Source organism: Anas platyrhynchos, chromosome 6 (assembly GCF_047663525.1).
Source record: "Anas platyrhynchos isolate ZD024472 breed Pekin duck chromosome 6, IASCAAS_PekinDuck_T2T, whole genome shotgun sequence".
NCBI classification, from domain to species: Eukaryota; Metazoa; Chordata; class Aves; order Anseriformes; family Anatidae; genus Anas; species Anas platyrhynchos.
In genome coordinates, this window is record NC_092592.1 from 37,873,129 (window position 1) to 37,889,633 (window position 16,505).

The 16,505-nt window shown below is 46.4% G+C and overlaps 1 protein-coding gene across 4 annotated transcripts in view; it reads left to right on the top strand.

Annotated features, from left to right (window-relative positions):
- The first annotated feature begins 4,855 nt into the window (after positions 1 to 4,855).
- ZRANB1 (zinc finger RANBP2-type containing 1) overlaps positions 4,856 to 16,505 on the top strand; it is a 35,397-nt gene continuing 23,747 nt past the window's right edge. Inside the window, exons 1-3 of one of the 4 annotated variants that reach the window (XM_072039900.1) lie at positions 5,027 to 5,489; positions 12,765 to 12,813; positions 15,785 to 15,882. The gene's annotated coding sequence lies outside the window, so the exon portion shown is untranslated. Of the gene's footprint in view, positions 5,007 to 5,026; positions 5,490 to 5,725; positions 5,920 to 12,764; positions 12,814 to 15,784; positions 15,883 to 16,505 lie in introns of those variants that run through there. The other 3 variants (XM_038180804.2, XM_038180803.2, XM_072039901.1) reach the window with 3 other exon arrangements.

The following is a 16,505-nucleotide window of genomic DNA, read 5'->3' on the forward strand; positions in this document are numbered from 1 at the left end:
CCGGAGGTTGAAGAACTCGGTATTTTTATCTAGACCCAGTCAGCAGTGTCAGAGCCTTGCCCCACAGCCCTGTCAATGCTTTTCTTCTCCTGGCAGGAGCATTTCGTGGGGTTCTGGGTGTTTGGGAGTGGTTCCACGTGTGGTGGTTGGGGATGAGAGAGATGCTGCCCATTGCACAAGGGAATTCAGCCTCTTCGGGCCTGACATTTCCAGGCAGCAACTAGTCAGTGGATTTTAATCCTTTTTTTTTTTTTTTTTTTTTATAAGGAATTTTTGTCTGAAGTCTTCAGAAATGTCTTGCATTCCCCTACAGGGACTGGGGCTGCTGCTTCCTTTTATAGCTGCATTGTTACTTCTCATTGTCTTTCCCGATGACTTTCTTTAAGAGCTCATTCAAAGAGCTTTTTTTTTTTTTTTTTTTTTTTTTTTTTTTATTTTTATTTCTTTTCTCTTTTTCTTTTCTCTTTGTTTTTAATGCAAGACTCCACATTTTCCTTAATTCTCTCCCTCTTTTTCTCCTCTTCCCTTTGCCCCCCTCCACTGCATCCTCGTGCTGTGCCCAGGTGGGTGACCAGGTGGCTCAAATCCTTCATCAGGGAAGCTCTGGCATGAGATATTTACTCCATCACCCCCTTCCTCTATTTCCTGCAGAACCACAGGGAAATCAAGAAAAAATGGTGTGTGCTGTAGCTGTCAGTGCAAGCACTCCCCACTTCTAACCTCTTTTTCTTGCTGCTATTGAAGCACGTCAGAGCAACCGAGGAGCTAACAACTCAGCACACACTTCTGGTGTATTTCTGCAGAGTTGCTCCTAGATGTAAAGCTGTAATTGTTTAGTTTCTACCTTTCCAAGCTTTTTTGGGGCAGAGTGGCAGCCTGTAACAGCACCCAACAGCTGTAGCAAGCAAGAACGGTCAGGACATCGTGCCTCCTCCGATGCTTTCCTCCTCTGTGTAGGGGATACAGTGATCTAGCTGCAGCTGAATATTTTTGTGTTTCAAGCTGAAATGAGAAAAAAGAGCCACAAGTCTGAGATTTACTGGGTGTGAAGGCTGGGGCTGACTCAGAGAGAGGGTGGAAAAACGGTAACGAATCGGTCAACCACTTAAAATATCCTTTTTTAGCTCCAAAAACTGTGCTGCTTTTTCATTTTCATTTTTTTTTCTGCACTTCTATTCCTTACCCTTTAGCTAAGCGTTTCAGATTGGTTGCAAGTCTTCCTTGATCATGGAGAGCCTGAAAGCACTGAACGAGGCAACGGCAAGAGGAGGATTCGAGGAGCTGGTGTGAGCAGGGAGTTCTGCAGACTCACAGTTCAGCTGGTGAGAAACAACCATCTGGGGAGCATGTGCATCCCTGCTCCCAGGGACGCCCAGCAGGAATTGCCTAATGGGAGCCCGCGCTCTGCCTGGGAGCGAGGAGTTACCGGGGGGAAGAGAATTGCATAAGAGAGAGATCTGCACTTATCCATCACTAACTGGAGGTAATCTTTATACTCAGAGCGAGAAAATTCTGCTGCAGCACAACAAGAACCCATGCCAGCGCAAAATAATTCGGCATTTGTCTTCTTGGCTACCTGAAGCATGATTTTGCTGAACCGAATCCCCCCAGCTATTGTATGCAACAGCTAGAAAAATGCTACTGTGAAATGTTTCAGTGCTTCGGTTCTAATTATAGCTTTTGCTATCATTTGCTGGGTTCTGAGCAGGGTGAATCAGAAGAGAAACGTCAGGGAGAGTTGAGGGAAGGAACCTTGCTAACAACGAGCATCAGGACAAAAGAAACGGGGTGTCCTGGAAGGCAGCGTGGTGCAGGGTGTTTAACAGGAGGCAAAGACAATTTGCAAGTCTTGGTTGTTCTGAAAAATCCTAAATTTATAAATTCTTTGCGGGAAAGGAAGGGAACTTCCAAGCCATCTGCCTAGCTGGCTGCCGGCAAGGCTCACACCTCAGAGGCACAAAGGGTGCCTGCTTTGGGGGCTGGCTGCCACACCGGTGCTGCTGATGCAGCTCCAAAATCTGTTATCGATTCTTTTCTGAGTGGTGCCAGAGCCAAGAAGCAGCTCCTTCTTGTTCTGGAGGAGCTGGGAGGAAAGAAAGGAAATTGGAGAGCTGAGGAAGGTGGGGAGAAAGCAGCAGGCATCAGAGCAACATGGATTAAGGTTATTTGAACAAACCCTGGTAGAAATACATACACAAGTTACGTTTTTCCTTGTGAATGGAGGCATAGAGTTTTGCTAAGGGCTTATTCTGTGCTAGAGGGCAGCTCTGGTTCTTATGCAGCTGGTTAATGAAGGCGCATAATCTCCAAGGTATGAGTGGATTCAACTCTGCAAAGCTCCCAAAATAACATATTTAAAAAAAACACTCCCCAAAGTTCCCAAAATAACATATTAAGCTGTCAAGCTGGTATGAATGTTCCACACTCACTACTAGAGAGTTAAAATCTGTCCTTAAATTGGTGGAATAAGATTAAAATTTGGGGTGGAATATAGGAAATTAGTACCTACTTACAATTTCTGCTACCCCTAGCAAATATAGAATTGTCTTTCTGACATTTAAAAAAGAAAAAGGTGGTCAGGTACCAAACCTATTGAGCACTGGGTTATCAAGTCATGTAGATTTTGATTCTTCTCAAAATCAGAAGCCTGAAAGGTGTAATTGGATGAAATATGCATGAAATATCAATGTTCTAAACCACTGAACGGTCATTCCTATTGTATTTTATTGTTCAAGTCTAGAAGAAATGGTGAATTCCTGCAAAGTAAACCTGCTGGAACATGCCAGCAATTTTTGAGATAAAGCCAGAGACCTGGTTTTAGGAATAACACTGCTGCCATTAAAAATGCCCTGTGGTTTGGAGATACCGCTAAGATTCACTTTGGAAATGAACAATTCTGGTAACTTTTTCAAATCCAATTCTACCACGTGTGTTTGCTTTCCTATACTACGTGGTCACCTATTTCATGACTTGGAGTGTCTCAGCTCTGCCGAATAACCATGCAGATACGAAAATCATTTGAATTCTCTCGAATTCTTGGATATCTTTCAGTTGACCATAAGTTTTTCTTACCCACGCAACAGAAGTTTTTGAAGTGATACAAGCCTGGGTTCATGGGAGGTCTTTTCTGTGCTGTGAAAGTATATCACATGCTCCTAATGCGCTGTGTTTTGTTTCAAGTTTCTTTTCATGATTATCCAATGCTTTCCTGACACTTCACAAAATATTATGGAAGAATCTGAACTGACACGTTCTCCAAAACCATTTATTCTATTTTCTCATCTCTTTGCGGTCTGATCTATAACTGTTATTTCTGCAAATTTCCCATTGTTGCACTTCTGGAGCAGCTTTGACAATTTACCCCACCATTTGTTGTTGCCTGAGATGACTGCTTTTCCATCGCCTTGCCTAGATGCCGAGAGCAAGGGATACATTTTCTGAATTATTTTTAAGCCCAGAGATGGCATGATTTCTGAAGCACTCCTTTTACATGACTTCTCCGAGCTCATCTGGATCTTCTATGTGGGTGTGTGAAAGAAAATAAGTTGTCCTGATCCTTTCTGTCGCTAAATATATGTAATTGATGGTATATTTCCTAAAATGCAGACCAGGGCCCAACTTGTTCAGTGGAGACAGAAAGAGATTTTAGTAAATAACAAATCTGGGAGAGATGAATCATGTTATCCCCACCCCACACCCCCCGACAGTTTTGTGATGTGTACAGGGAACTGATTTAATTGTAAATGGAGACAAATTTCTATTTCTGTCTCCATAAATAATTACATTTTACTCATCCTGACTCCAGCTGTAGATGTTTGTCTGCTGGACAAAGACATTTTCTCTAGCATGAGGCATTGCCGGTCTGCTAGAACACACTGGGTGTTTTTCCTTTACACTGCTTTTTTTTCTTTTACTTTTGTTGAACAAAAAGGAATGGATCTGGCTGGTCAGAAGGGATGAGTTTCCCCGTGAAAACCGGAGCCTGAGGGATTAGCAATTAGCTGGGTAATGGGGTCCTCTCGGTTGCCTTGGCTGGGAATAGGGCATTGCACGCAACCATGGAAATAAAAGTGGTGAAAGTATGTGGAAGAGTGAAATATTGTAGTGGGTTTAGGAAGGAACTGCGGTGGAAAAGCAGTTAGGTATCAAGTGATGCAAGACCCAAGAGGGAAGAGCTGAGATGTGGGCGAGTAAGGTGGTGGTGTTCTGTCAGAGACATTACAATAGCGACCTGAGGAAGACTGAGAGTGAGCAGAAAGTGAGGGAATATGAGCAGAAAGTGAGGGATTATGACAAATGGGCGGCTTGAGGCCTGACCAAGCAGCCACGGGCCGTGGGGTGCCCTTTCTTCCCCAGGTTGGCAATGAGGAGCCATTTCTCCTCAGGATGAGGCGTTGGGACGGGTTGCCCAGGGAGCTGGTGGCGGCACCGTCCCTGGGGGTGCTCAGGGCGGGGTTGGACGTGGTGCTTGGGGACACGGCTCAGCGGGGACACTGGTGTAGTGGCTGCTGACTTTGAGGGGCTTTTTTAACACCGGCGACACCGCCGCCATGTCCCAGGACCCCCCCCCCCCCACCTCCCCCTCAGGCGCCATGAGGGGGCTGCGGAGGGGGCGGGGCCTCCCCCCCTGCCCGCCCTCCCTGGAGGCGGCCCCAGCGGCGGGGATGACATCACCCGTTCTCCCCAAAGAGCCGCGCGCCGATTGGCGGAGGGGCCGGGCGGCGCGGCGCGGCGCACCAATCAGCGCGGGGCTAGGCGGGCAGGCCGGGCTGACGTGCTGGGCCGCAGGGGGGGGTTATTTTGCTCCGGGCCGCCGCCATTAGAGGAGGCCCGGCGGGGGCTGCCCCCCCCCCTCCCCCCCTCACCCCCCCTTTATTCGTTTCGTCCTTTTCCCACCTTTCCCCCCCCTCCTCCCCGGAGTGGCACCGCCCGCCGCCGCGGCCGCCCGCCGCGCTGGGAGAGACCATGGCGTGAGCGGGGGGGGGCGGCGGGGGCGGCGGGGCGAGGTGAGGCTGAGGGGCGCTGAGGCGAGGGGAAGGGAGGGAGGTGCGGGGAGGGGGCTGCGGCCGGGCCGGCCCCGCGGAGCCCCCCCTGAGGCTCGGGGAGGGGGCCCGGGGGCTGTGCAGCCGCAGGCCGGGGTTGTTTCCATCCCCCGGGGGGGCTTTTTGCTGTTTTATTTAAAATTTTGCCGTTTTTTGGGGATTTCTAGGGGGTGGGGGGGGCGCCCCCCCCCCGGGTGCCTGTGGCGGCCGCGCGGGCTGCCTCAGAGCGGGGTTTTGTTTTATTTTATTTTATTTTTTATTTTATTTATTCTCGCTGCGCGAGTTGCCTCAGAATATTTTATTTTTATTTTTTTTTTGCTGAGCCCCAGCCGTTTTTTCCCCTCTCTCGTTGAAGAAAGTTCAGGGAGCGAGAGTTGGGGGGGGGGGGGGGAGCCCCGCCTGACCCGCGCCTCACCGCCCCGCCGCCACCGGGACCCGGCCCCTGAGGTGAGCCCCTGGAGGGGATTTTGGGGGGGGTTTGGGGGGGGCACACGGAGCCTCCCGGCCTCACAATGGGGAAAAGTTGCCCTGGAATGGCCGGGGGCGGCCCCCGGGGGCCCCCGGGGCTGGGGCAGGCTCCGTGCCCCCCGCTGGGGGGGCTGTGTGTGAGTGTGAGGTGATGGCAGGGGGGGATCTGCAATGTGGGTGGGGGAAAGGTGTGCTGTGCGCTGCCCTCACCTCCTCTCCGAGGCTTGCTGCCTTTAAAGTGTGTGTTGTTAGCAGCAGAACGCCGTAACGGGAGTTCAGGAGGGATCTGTCTCGCTCGAGGAGCAAAACCAGAAGCAAAATCCGGTGTTTGTGTCCTTGGTGACTGCAGAATAGATCTATGATGGCAATTTTTGTTTCCCAAAGTGGTTAACCAGGGAGGGGAACACAGGTAAGCAGCAGGAAGCGTTCAGGAAGTCTCTTATTTGCCTCCTTCCTAAGCCTGTCCCGCACTGGTGTCTCAGCACACATCCATATGTAAAGATCACCTCTGACTTAAGCCTGTCAGGGCATTAAAACTTCCTTCTGGAAACATTGCATGTTGTAGGATTTGGGAAACCTGAGCTCTGTGGTGTATTCCTCTTGAAGGAAAAAGAAGTTGTTGCCTCTATTTCTTTTTTTTTAGGCTGCTTAAAGGAAGGCAGGCGGATGGAGATGACTGATGAGGCCGTAATCTGTTGTTGTGGAGTTGTATCCATTAGCATTTTCTCAGAAGTATAATTAAAAGTATTAATTAAATTGGAATGCTGAGCGGCATAGAAGCATCAGTGGGATTCATCGCAGAGGCATGGCTTAAATTGGAGACTAGTTAAAATTGGTCGAGGCATTTTTAGTTGTATTTAGGCTCGTGTGTGGCCATTTTAATATTACGTCATGTAACGTGTAAATTCCTGGGGGGTGGGAAATACCATCCCTGTTCCGTGTTCTTTGCAGGATAGATCCACAAATAAGTCGGAAATGGAAGTAGAAAATACTTTGCTGATTGCATGGGAAGCTGTTCTAATGCATTTGGTCAAATAATCAAAGGTGTGTTCGGGCACCCCAGTGTGCTGCCTCCTTCATGTGGCAGTGACTTAGGTGGCGAGGTTTCCCTTTGCAGTGTCAGGGATGAGATTATGTGGGACTTGAGATCAGTGCATCCCTCACCACGACGTGCCATCTTCTGTGGAGATTGGGCTAGTTTGAGCTGGTCAACATTTGTGTCAATGAGTAATCCTCATTTTGACTGTGAGAATTACAATTCCAGTCTCTGTTACTAAAATGGAACTGAACTTCACTTTGGCAGCTGGAAATGGCTGGCTGGACCGTAACAGAGTTCTTAATTTAATTTTTTTTAAAGTAGTACTACAGATGAATAGGGGAATGAGGAAAAGTTGGAAAGAGATCTATTTATTTTTTTTAAACACAGCTCATGAAGAGCTCACTCCTTCCATTGTCAGCTCGGTAACATCAGTCCAGGAACAGGTAATTGCAACTCCGCAGTGTCAGTTGAATGGAATTTGCTATACTGTAAACAGAAAATGTCTGAGATCTTAATCAGAAGATAGAAGCTGTTTGTAATTCAGGTATTTTCCTGGACTGTGAGACTTGTCAACTTGCGTGGGGGGGGTTTATTTGCGTTTGGGTCATCAGCTGCTGAAGCACAGGCTCTCGTACGTGTGTAAGTTGATTCTTCTGGAACTTTGTTGAAATGCGAGGTTAATAATAGGACTCACCCCTTTGGTGTCTAACAGCAAATACTTCAGAGCAACAATTAGTGTGTAATAATTTGAATTATTTCCTTTTTCCTTCTTCTGTGGCACAGGCAGGTGGAAGCTCTGTAGTCAAACTGCAATTTTACCTGCTCACCACTTCTCAAACCCCCTTTTTTCTTTTTCTTTTCTGTGCTGCTGTCCCATTTGGCAAAAACTTGTTTCGGTGCAGACCAGAGAGGAAGAGGTCTGGAGGGAGTGGAGTAGGGGATGAGTGAAGTTTAAAGAACCCTCTTCAAGAGGGGTTGACCTTGGCTCGAGAAGGAAGAAGCAATTGTAGGTTTTATTTATTTTTAATCAAAGAACATGGGAAGTGTAATGTGCTGGGAAGAATGGAGGAGTTCCTGGTGTGTGCAGAGCATCTTGTCTACAAAACAGACAAGTTTGCAGCTCTCTGCTTCTTCTCCTACACAGCAGGCATAAATAAGCTGACTTTTTTTTTTTCTTTGGTTATTTGAGTGTAAACTGACGTATCTGCCCTGCCTGCTGGGACAAGGATAACAAAAGCTGGTACTTCTGAGACAAATGCTGGAGAAGGCACAGAATTTACATCCGTCTTTAAAGCTTAACTCAAAACTGAGCCGAAAACCCTTGGAAGAAATGAGGGCTGGGTACAGACTGGATACGGGGTGTGAAACTCCCGTTTCAGGGGACTGCAGGGCTGGGCCTACCGTGAGCAAGAAGAGCTCACAGCTTCCTGAAACCGGCACTTGGGAGTAAAGAGGCCAGAACTCCCCCTGCGATGCTAGAAGGCAGTGTGCAGTGACATTTATGTGGGTTGTGCTTGCCATTGTTTTGTCAGCGAATCCTAAGGCTTATAAATCCTGTCTTCTGGTTCTTTGGTTCGATTTAGCATCTGTTCTTGAGTGGCTTCCAATGAAACAGAAAGGTCTGAGTTGATGGGGAGCTCAGAGATTTTGAGAAACCGTTAAGTCTTGTTGGTGCTTCGCCAGTTTCTTTTCAAGATCTAGAACGTGAAAACTGTCCCAGCCGTGGTTTATGTGACTCTGGAAAGAAAAATAAGGGTGAGTGCTCTGTTTTGTTTTCAGTAGCTTAGAACTCCTGCCATCGAGTAGGCATCTAGCGGCTTTGTGAAGTTGCACGTACTTTTTTAGGTACATTCATTTGAAAACCGTGAAGCTTTTGGGCCATGGTCGGTTGGGTTCTGGGGAGAGAAATGACTCACAGGTCTGATAAGTGTGAATAATTCTAAAAAACAAAAACTGGTGAGGGTGATTGTGGGTTCATGAGAGAATCTCTTGTGGTTAGAAGGATCGTAAATGCGTTATTGTTGACTTCTTCCAGGCTTGAAAGTATTTATCATTTCCATTCTTCTCCCTGTTTTCCAAGGGTGGAGAGTGTCTGTGCGGGGAGCTGGGGCCTGGGTGTTCCTCTGGAGCAGCTTCCACCTGCAGGTCTGGGTCGTGTGTGATTTCACGGGCTGGGGAGTATCGATGGGCTCATTGTCATGCCAGGCCTCCAGTTTTTATTTCAGACTGCTGAGGGAATCAGGGTTGGTTTGTAGAGGTGTCTCAGCAGCATCTGGTTGTCATTTAGGTGCCTGCTGCCAGATGGGCCTGGGGGCTTCGGTTTTGGCTACGGAGGCTTCCCCTTCCCCTGTGCTCATCAAGAAGCTGACTTGTATCACGCTGAAGCACTGGGAAGGCCCCCTGGGCTGTTTACCTATTTTTGACCTCTGCAGCTTGGCAGGGATAAAAATAATTGTCACCTTGCGGGCTGTGAAGGATTTACTTGGGGAAGGCTGCTCAGAATTATCTCCGGCAGCGAGTTACTCCCACCCTCACCTCCCACTCCCCGAAAGCAGGGGGCTTTGGGGCTCTGCCTCTGAAATTTTGCAGCAGCTGAATATCTTGCTTGATTTGTTTGAGCAAAAAAAAGGATTGCTAATGCTTAATAACAACATCTGGCTTTCTTTTAAAGTTTGATGCGTGCTGTGATGTTAGAACTCTTTGGTCTTTCTCTGACACTTTGCAGTCTAGCCAATATCTTAGGAGCTGGATAAAACAGCGAGTGTGGCTTGTGTGCTTTTTTGTGCTAGAACTTGAAGCCTTAAAAAATAGCCCAATCACAAATGCGTGTACCAAAGACAGTCCCTGTATGTGAGAGTGGCTTGCCATTAATTAGGAGGAAGCTACACAATGGCCGATGCTGAGAGCGCGTTTCCTTCTCTCATTTGGAGGCAGATGGTTTTTCTCCGCCAAATGGTGAATGTCTGCATCTAGCCATGATCTAATTTATGGTCAGCCACTATTAGGGAGGTCCAGAGGATAATTACTAGAACTGAATGTCAGAAGTACAAATTTTAATAGAGTATTCCTCGGTTGCTGGACAGGTTTAAGTGTCTTTGAGTTTTGATGTCTGACTCCGCAGCGTGTTTTTGTTCAGAGCGTGACATCTGCTTTTCCTCATCTTGTGCAGGGGTGGCTGAGATCTAAACAAAAAAACGAGCCTCATGTTTTAGGCGTATAGTCTAAACACAGATAAACCAGCTTTCTGTATTCGACCTCACTTTTCAGAAAGAAGCCTCTTGTTCAGCTTGTACTTTGTCAGATGCAAGCGTTGTAAAGCAACAATTTTTAAGACTGCATTTTTTTATCACGGATATTTGTTGTATTTGTACATCTTGGGTCCATATTCAGCTGCCGCCTGCTTGTGGTGATGGGATGCCTTAAATGCCGATGGCTGGATTTCCGTGAGTTTTCTGTTGGAGCTCATTATTTTGAGTCTGCTTGCTTGGTTTTGATTAGTGTGATGGGGGAGATGCTGTGTGTTATGTAACCGTTGAGCTGCTTACTCGCCTTCCACCAAATGGTATTGGTTTCTGAGTTAGAGTTGTATTTAGTCCCTCCTAATGTGTGGCAACAGCTCATTTAAAAGGTTGTTAAATGAGATTTGAAAAAAAGAAACCAGAAATGCACGCTGCATTGCCCCAAACCACCACCAAAACCAAGCAAAGGAAGATGTAACTCCTGGAACGTGAGAGTGCTGAGTTGAGGCACTGCTCCTGTCTCTTAGAGCTTGTTTTCAGCAGTGAATGCTTTCTTAGCATTTAGTCACGAATTTATCAGAGGGATGCCTGCTCTGACCCATTGGAGTTCAGTAACAAATGCAATGGGAACGTTTACTCTGTAAATCCTGCAGCAGGGTTAACTGCACAGCCTGGGAGCACAAAGTGCTTTGGGGGTAAACCTCAATAAAAAAGCAAGAAGAGCGAGTGCGTGGCGTTGTCACACATCTGTTAGGGCTGGAACAGCGTTCCTGTGCCTGCAGAAGAGCCTGTGTGTAGCTGGGTTTACATCTGACCCTAAAGTTCCCTTTCCCCTTCTGTGTTTCAGAAGCCTCTGAAGATCGGTAATTTCCCAACTGTCTGACTTCTTACTGCATTTGCAGAAGGAGGCGGCATCTCACGCTAAATTCTCTTGCTTACAGGGAGTTGGGCTTTAAGGTTTATTTGAAATGGCAAGAGTTGGATGGGAAGTGTGACTAGAATACTGAAAAGATACAGCAAAGTTGGAGTGATTTTTCTGAATAGGGTAAACATCTGATAAAGTAGACTTTAGATGTTTTGCAAGGAGATGTGAATCTGTAACCAAACACTGCCTTCGTTTTGATGTAGCTGTAAGTGAAGCTTGTCAGCATTCGCTTGGTGAACAGACCTAAACGTTTTCATGAAGTCACAGCGTTTTAGAACTTGTTTTGGTCAAAAGAGCTGCGTTTCTGGTAGCAGGTTTGTTTGCATAAGGTCACGTCTTCTGGATTGCAACCGCGTGCTTATAGGAGTAGATGAAAAGGGGTGAGGCTGAGGTCATAGCTCAGGTCTGCAGTTCAGAATATTTGGTGACAGCATAGTCTATAAAAACTGAAGAAAAATGAGTTTTAATACACTAAATTGTAAGTAGTTACTCAGTTATAACCCAAGCATTTCATTTTTTTCCCCCACCACTGATGTGCTTTACAGATGGCATCGCTTAAGTGGTGAGGACTTGGTGTTGCTCAACAGAAGTGAGGTTTGTGCCCGTTTTGACTCGCTGATGCCTCTGAAGACAGCAGCGTTCCTCCTCCTCCGGGGGCAACCGAGTAGCTCCAGTGCTTGGAGAGCCGGGGCTGTCCCTGTGTGCTCCCAAAGCAGTGCCCTCGTGGGGATGAGGATGGGAACAGTGTGCCTGAGCCCTTGCCTCGTGCTTTGTGGCTGGCATCGTGCTGGGGGAGCTGCAGGCCAGGTCCTGCTGCCTCTGCCATGGATGGCCACTGCGTGTTCTGTGTTCTTTTTTCCCTTTAGCTGATCTGTTTGGGACAATGTCCTTTCTTTTTTTTTAAAGAGCTGCCCTAACAACCAGAACAAACCATGCTTACCTGTTGCAGTCCTTGTTCCGAGCATATCCAGCCTGATACAGAAAATGCTTCTGCATTTGTGACTTTTCAGTAATTCTTTTGTTTTTTGGTATAATATATAGTCATTGCCTTGATTGCTGAGCTTCCAGGTTCAATACTGATCTCATTTGGTTACTGTGTTGACAAGGTCATTTTTTTTTTAAATGTAATTTTGCAGGGACTACAACGGCACCTATTGTTTCTTCGTTTAAGCTATAGAAGCTCAGGCAGGTTCAAAGGTTTTTTCCTTTCTAATATAGTGATCTGTTGAGCTTCAAGCAGAATGCTTGAGAAAGCTGTCGTGCAAGAATAGCAAACAGCTGAAGATGGTAGGAGAAAAACAGGGCAGAAGTGTAAGTAGTGAGGCAAGAGAAGAAACTGTCAAAATTCCACCTCAAAAAATCAACCAAGGCAAATTTCATGTGAAAAATGATTTTTGATATGTTGAAATAAGTTACTTGGGATTTATTGGTGAGTGTTCTTTCTGAAGTGCATGGACAGTGGGGTGTTTCACAAGGCTTCTTGGACCCAGGTAACAAAAGTCAACTTTTAAATAGAAAGCTAGGTGGAATGTCTTGTATGCAAGAAATAGTAGAGAAGTTTTTCAGTGAATTTACATGTTTGAAAAAGGAACAAATTGTCTTCTTGATTGAAGCTTATGTACAGCTGTGTTTAATCCTCCAGACCTTCCTCTTGGCTGCATTTAAAAAAAATTGGCAAGTTTTTTTGTTTGAAGAGGCCTTTGGTACAGGTTGCTGCGGGCTTTGAGAAGATTCCCCTGCTGGAGTGCGCAACGGAGCAGCAGTGTTTGTAAATGTCCTGTTGTAAGTCAGAACCACCGGGTCCTTTCCCCTTGTGAGCAGCTGGCTCAAATTCATCGTGTGCCCCTCGGTGTGCTCTGTGGCTGTACACGACAAAGCCAGGCACAGCTGTTGGAGTTCAGACTGACATGTTTTGTCATAACCACGTGTGATGATGGCCCAGGTATTTGGCTTTAGCATGTTTGCCCTCGACAGCTTTAACCGGATTTATACACAGATAAGATCTCAACTTCAGCTTTCTAGGAACTATGACAATTTTTTTTTTTTTACAGGTAACTGAAAAAGAACTTGAGGCAGTGACGTAAAAGGGGGAGTGTTTCTGTAAGTGTGTCAGACTGTGTGGTGTTAATCACAGGCAATTCTTCTGAGGGCTTTGTCCATCCCCTGTTAGCACATATTTATGTACAAACTTCCCAGCAATATTATCCAGCTGTTAGTCAACAACGACAGCTGTCAGAGTGAGGCTCTTTCTCAGCAGACCTGCATTTAAACGCCACGTTTCAGAAGAATCCTGTCAGCGAAAGTGCCCTTTGATCTCTTGCTTAGACTTGCAGCCCTGCTTCTGCCCGCTCCTTCTTGTGGTTGATGTGTGGAAGGTGTTAACATCTGCACTCGTAAGCTGTTGAGTTACTAGATTCGGCATTGGATTGGAGGAGTGGTGTGTGTGTGAGTGTGTGGTTTCCCAAACAAGTTGCTTCACGGAGCTCTGAAACCAAAATAAACACAGGTTTGCTTTTAGGAGTGTAACGGCAGCTCTGTTGGCGTGGGGCTGCTCGGTGCGTTTTACCTGTAAGTGCAGAGCAAGGCTAGCTTTCTTTGGAAGTCATCACTAGGAGCAAAACGAGCTCAGGTGGGAGCACTGATCTGTTGGTACGGTCACACAGGGCTTCTGCCAGCAGCGCTGGGCTCTGACGAGCACCCCAGCAAGGAGCCCGTGGTGCAGGCAGGGCTCACGGGGCCAGCTGGTGGGCAGGGGCTCTGTCATCTGTGGCACGGGGTCCTGCTTCGGTCCCTGTCTGAGCCAGAGGAGAATTTAATTCTGGATGCCATGAATAGTTCACTTCTGTCATGGAGATATAGGTCCATCCTGTCTTAATGTGTTTTTAAGACTTGACATTTTTTTCCAGTTCCTGCATGCCAGTTTGTGTTTTCCCATACACTTAGAACAGGAGCATTCTTGAAACAAAGCAAAATTTTCTGATGGTTTCTTAAAAGTGACCTTTTCTGACTGGCCTTATTTAATAAAAAGGTAGTCTGTCAGTGCTGTGATTTTTTTTTTTGTTTGCCATTTGATTTAATAATTTAATATTGTCCTCTTTAATGTACTGAACTATTCTAGTAGTCTGTCCAGAGTGTATTTAGCACGCTTCCTATATACTGATCAATTGGTACTTGCTCGGAGTTCCGCAGGTTTTAATTTCTTGCCTGCTCGTGCTTTTTGGACATCAAGGCATGCACCTGCACCTCTCGGCCACTGCTGCGCTCCCTCTCTGCCGGAGGAGGTGCTGCATGATTCAACTCCTCTGTGCAGGATCCAAACCAGCGAGTTTACTTGAAGACAGAGTGGTGAAGAAGTAATTCTGAAAAAATGTGCCAGTGTTGGAACCGCGTGGTGACTGCCGGCCATGAGTAACAGGAATAAATCCGATGGCTCTGGTGATCTTGGCATGGGCGTGCTGCTGGGGGTCATGCCCAGATGGAAACCCAAAAAACTGCTGCATGGAAGTGCTGTAGTGCAGGTGCACCGACAGCATGCTGCTTCATACTCATTTCTGAAAAGCGCCTTCAGCTGTCTTTAGAACCATAAAACATTCCTGTCTCTGAGCTTTGTTGCTCATACAGACAATAAACTTACTTAAGAAACGTTTAAGTCATTAACAAGTGTGTTCCACGAATGGTGGTGGTGGGGAAACCCTTGACCAAGTGGATTAGGTAAATCTGTCATTAAGCATGCTCACGTCTTGGAACTGCTTTGGCAAAGCCTTAATTTCTTTTATAGAATAGAGAAACATTTCTTTTTCGTACAAGTTTCTGAGAAGTCTTTTAAGGCATTGACTTCATATTCTTGTTACATGACTCTTACCCTTGTACAGATATGGGGACCCCAATATGACCTTGCTCCTCCTTTTTTCATTTTTCTTTTCCCCTCTTAGAGTGGGCCTGAATTTTTCTGAGCAAGTCACGGAGGGGAAGCAGTAGGAAGCCAAGCTGCCTTCGCAGCGCATTCCCTAGCCTGACACAGTTTTATAATGTATGGGTGGGAGGGGAGTGCTCTGCAGGCAGCTCAAACAAGTCATGGTAGAACCCAAGCTTTCTGGAAAAAGCTCTGTGGGTTCCTGACTGCTCACCTGCCTTCCTGCGCCAGAAATATGGGTTGAGAAAAGGCTCAGCCTGTCCTCTCCTGGCCACGCGATGCCACCTGATCTGGTGCAGAGAACAGGGCTGAGCTGCTGGAAAAAACTGCTGCCTGCTGGGATCCACAGAAGGGAGGCAGTGAGAAGAACAGCTGGGGGGAAAAGGGCACCCGTGTGGCTTTCCATGACGGCCTGAGGCTGATAAATCAGAGCGGCCGTTTAAGGTCAGGGTGTTGGGGAAGGCATCGCTGTGAAGACTGGGCTCACTTGTAAAGCATCTCCTAATGGGAGAAAAGTGTAAACTGGGGTTTAGTCTGTCCAGATCAGGATTTGATCCTGATTTGCAGCTTCTCCTAAGGTTTTGTGGTACTGGATGGTGCTGGATTCTGGTCTGGGTGTTTTTATTAACCCAGAGAGTTTGGGTGTGATGAACGTGAGAGCTGTCAGTCAGCTGATGAGACAAACTTTTTTCTTTTTTTTTTTGAACAGCTCTGTGTGCTCCATAATAACATATAAAGGAGGGCTGTGTGTCGAGAAACAATGCTATAATAAGAGGAGATAGACCATGTACTTTTTTTCTACTTATCCCTTATCTGCCTGCCTTAGTCTTTACCTCATTTGACCTCTATACCAACTGGCAACAATTGAAAATTTTTTCCTTCCCATCCTCAATTTCATTTTCCACTGAGTGCTCAGGGATGTTTTGGGGTGACTTTGATGTTGCTCGCGTTGAGTTCTTTAGCGGGTCAACTGATTGCTCGTGTTCTTTTCAAACATTGATTTATTTTAGCTGGTCTGTATGTTAGTATTAGCAGGCCATGGCTGAGTTTAAACACGTAAATTGTGATCAGAGTAGGTGTGGCATTTAATAATTAACTTTCTGGTTACTCAGGTCCAGGAGGAAACCTATAATGAGTCTGTTTTCATTTTGTTTACAGGAATAGTTATCTGCTTAGTGTCATCCTTCGTCTTTGGCAATCTGAGGAAAAGGTCTGAGCCAGCATGAAGACGGACTCTCCTCTTCATTAGAGAAAAAGTGAGTTGGAATGGGTTGAAATCTGGATTGTAGAATGGGAGCACTGCGTTGGCTGCTCAGCACACACAGCTTGAGCTTGCTTGTGAGTGTTCCTTTAACCTCATATCTGCTGTGAGTGGTGTCGAATCAAGGCCTAATCTTGGTTAAGCATATGGTTTAAAAAAAGTCAAGTGTGTGCCTTTTTTGTAAACTCCTACAGCTTGCTGATCCAAAAGAACTGCTTACTGGTATAACTGCCTATCTGCTACTCTTCCTTCCAGTCCTGTGACGACTTGCTGTACCCATCTTAGCCTTTGTGTCATTTTTTCCTGTATTGCTGCATTCATATCGAGTTTTATTTCAGTAGTTTAATGCTTGTGACCTGTTTCTGTAGCCTTACTGGCCTCTGTTCCACTATTCTCCACGCTTAATATCTCTTTTCTGAATATTTCTTGAAGCCTCTGTCCAAACTTAACAAATTCCTGAAATGAGGGACTGAATTTTCTTTCCCACAGTAGGAAATCCCAAATTTGGCATCTAAGTGGCTTGAGCATTAGTCATTTAGCTCAAGTTTTGCCCTTCTCACAGCCCCCACACAGCGTCCTAATACTCTCAAGAAGATCAAGGTTGTCCCCTTGCCTGGC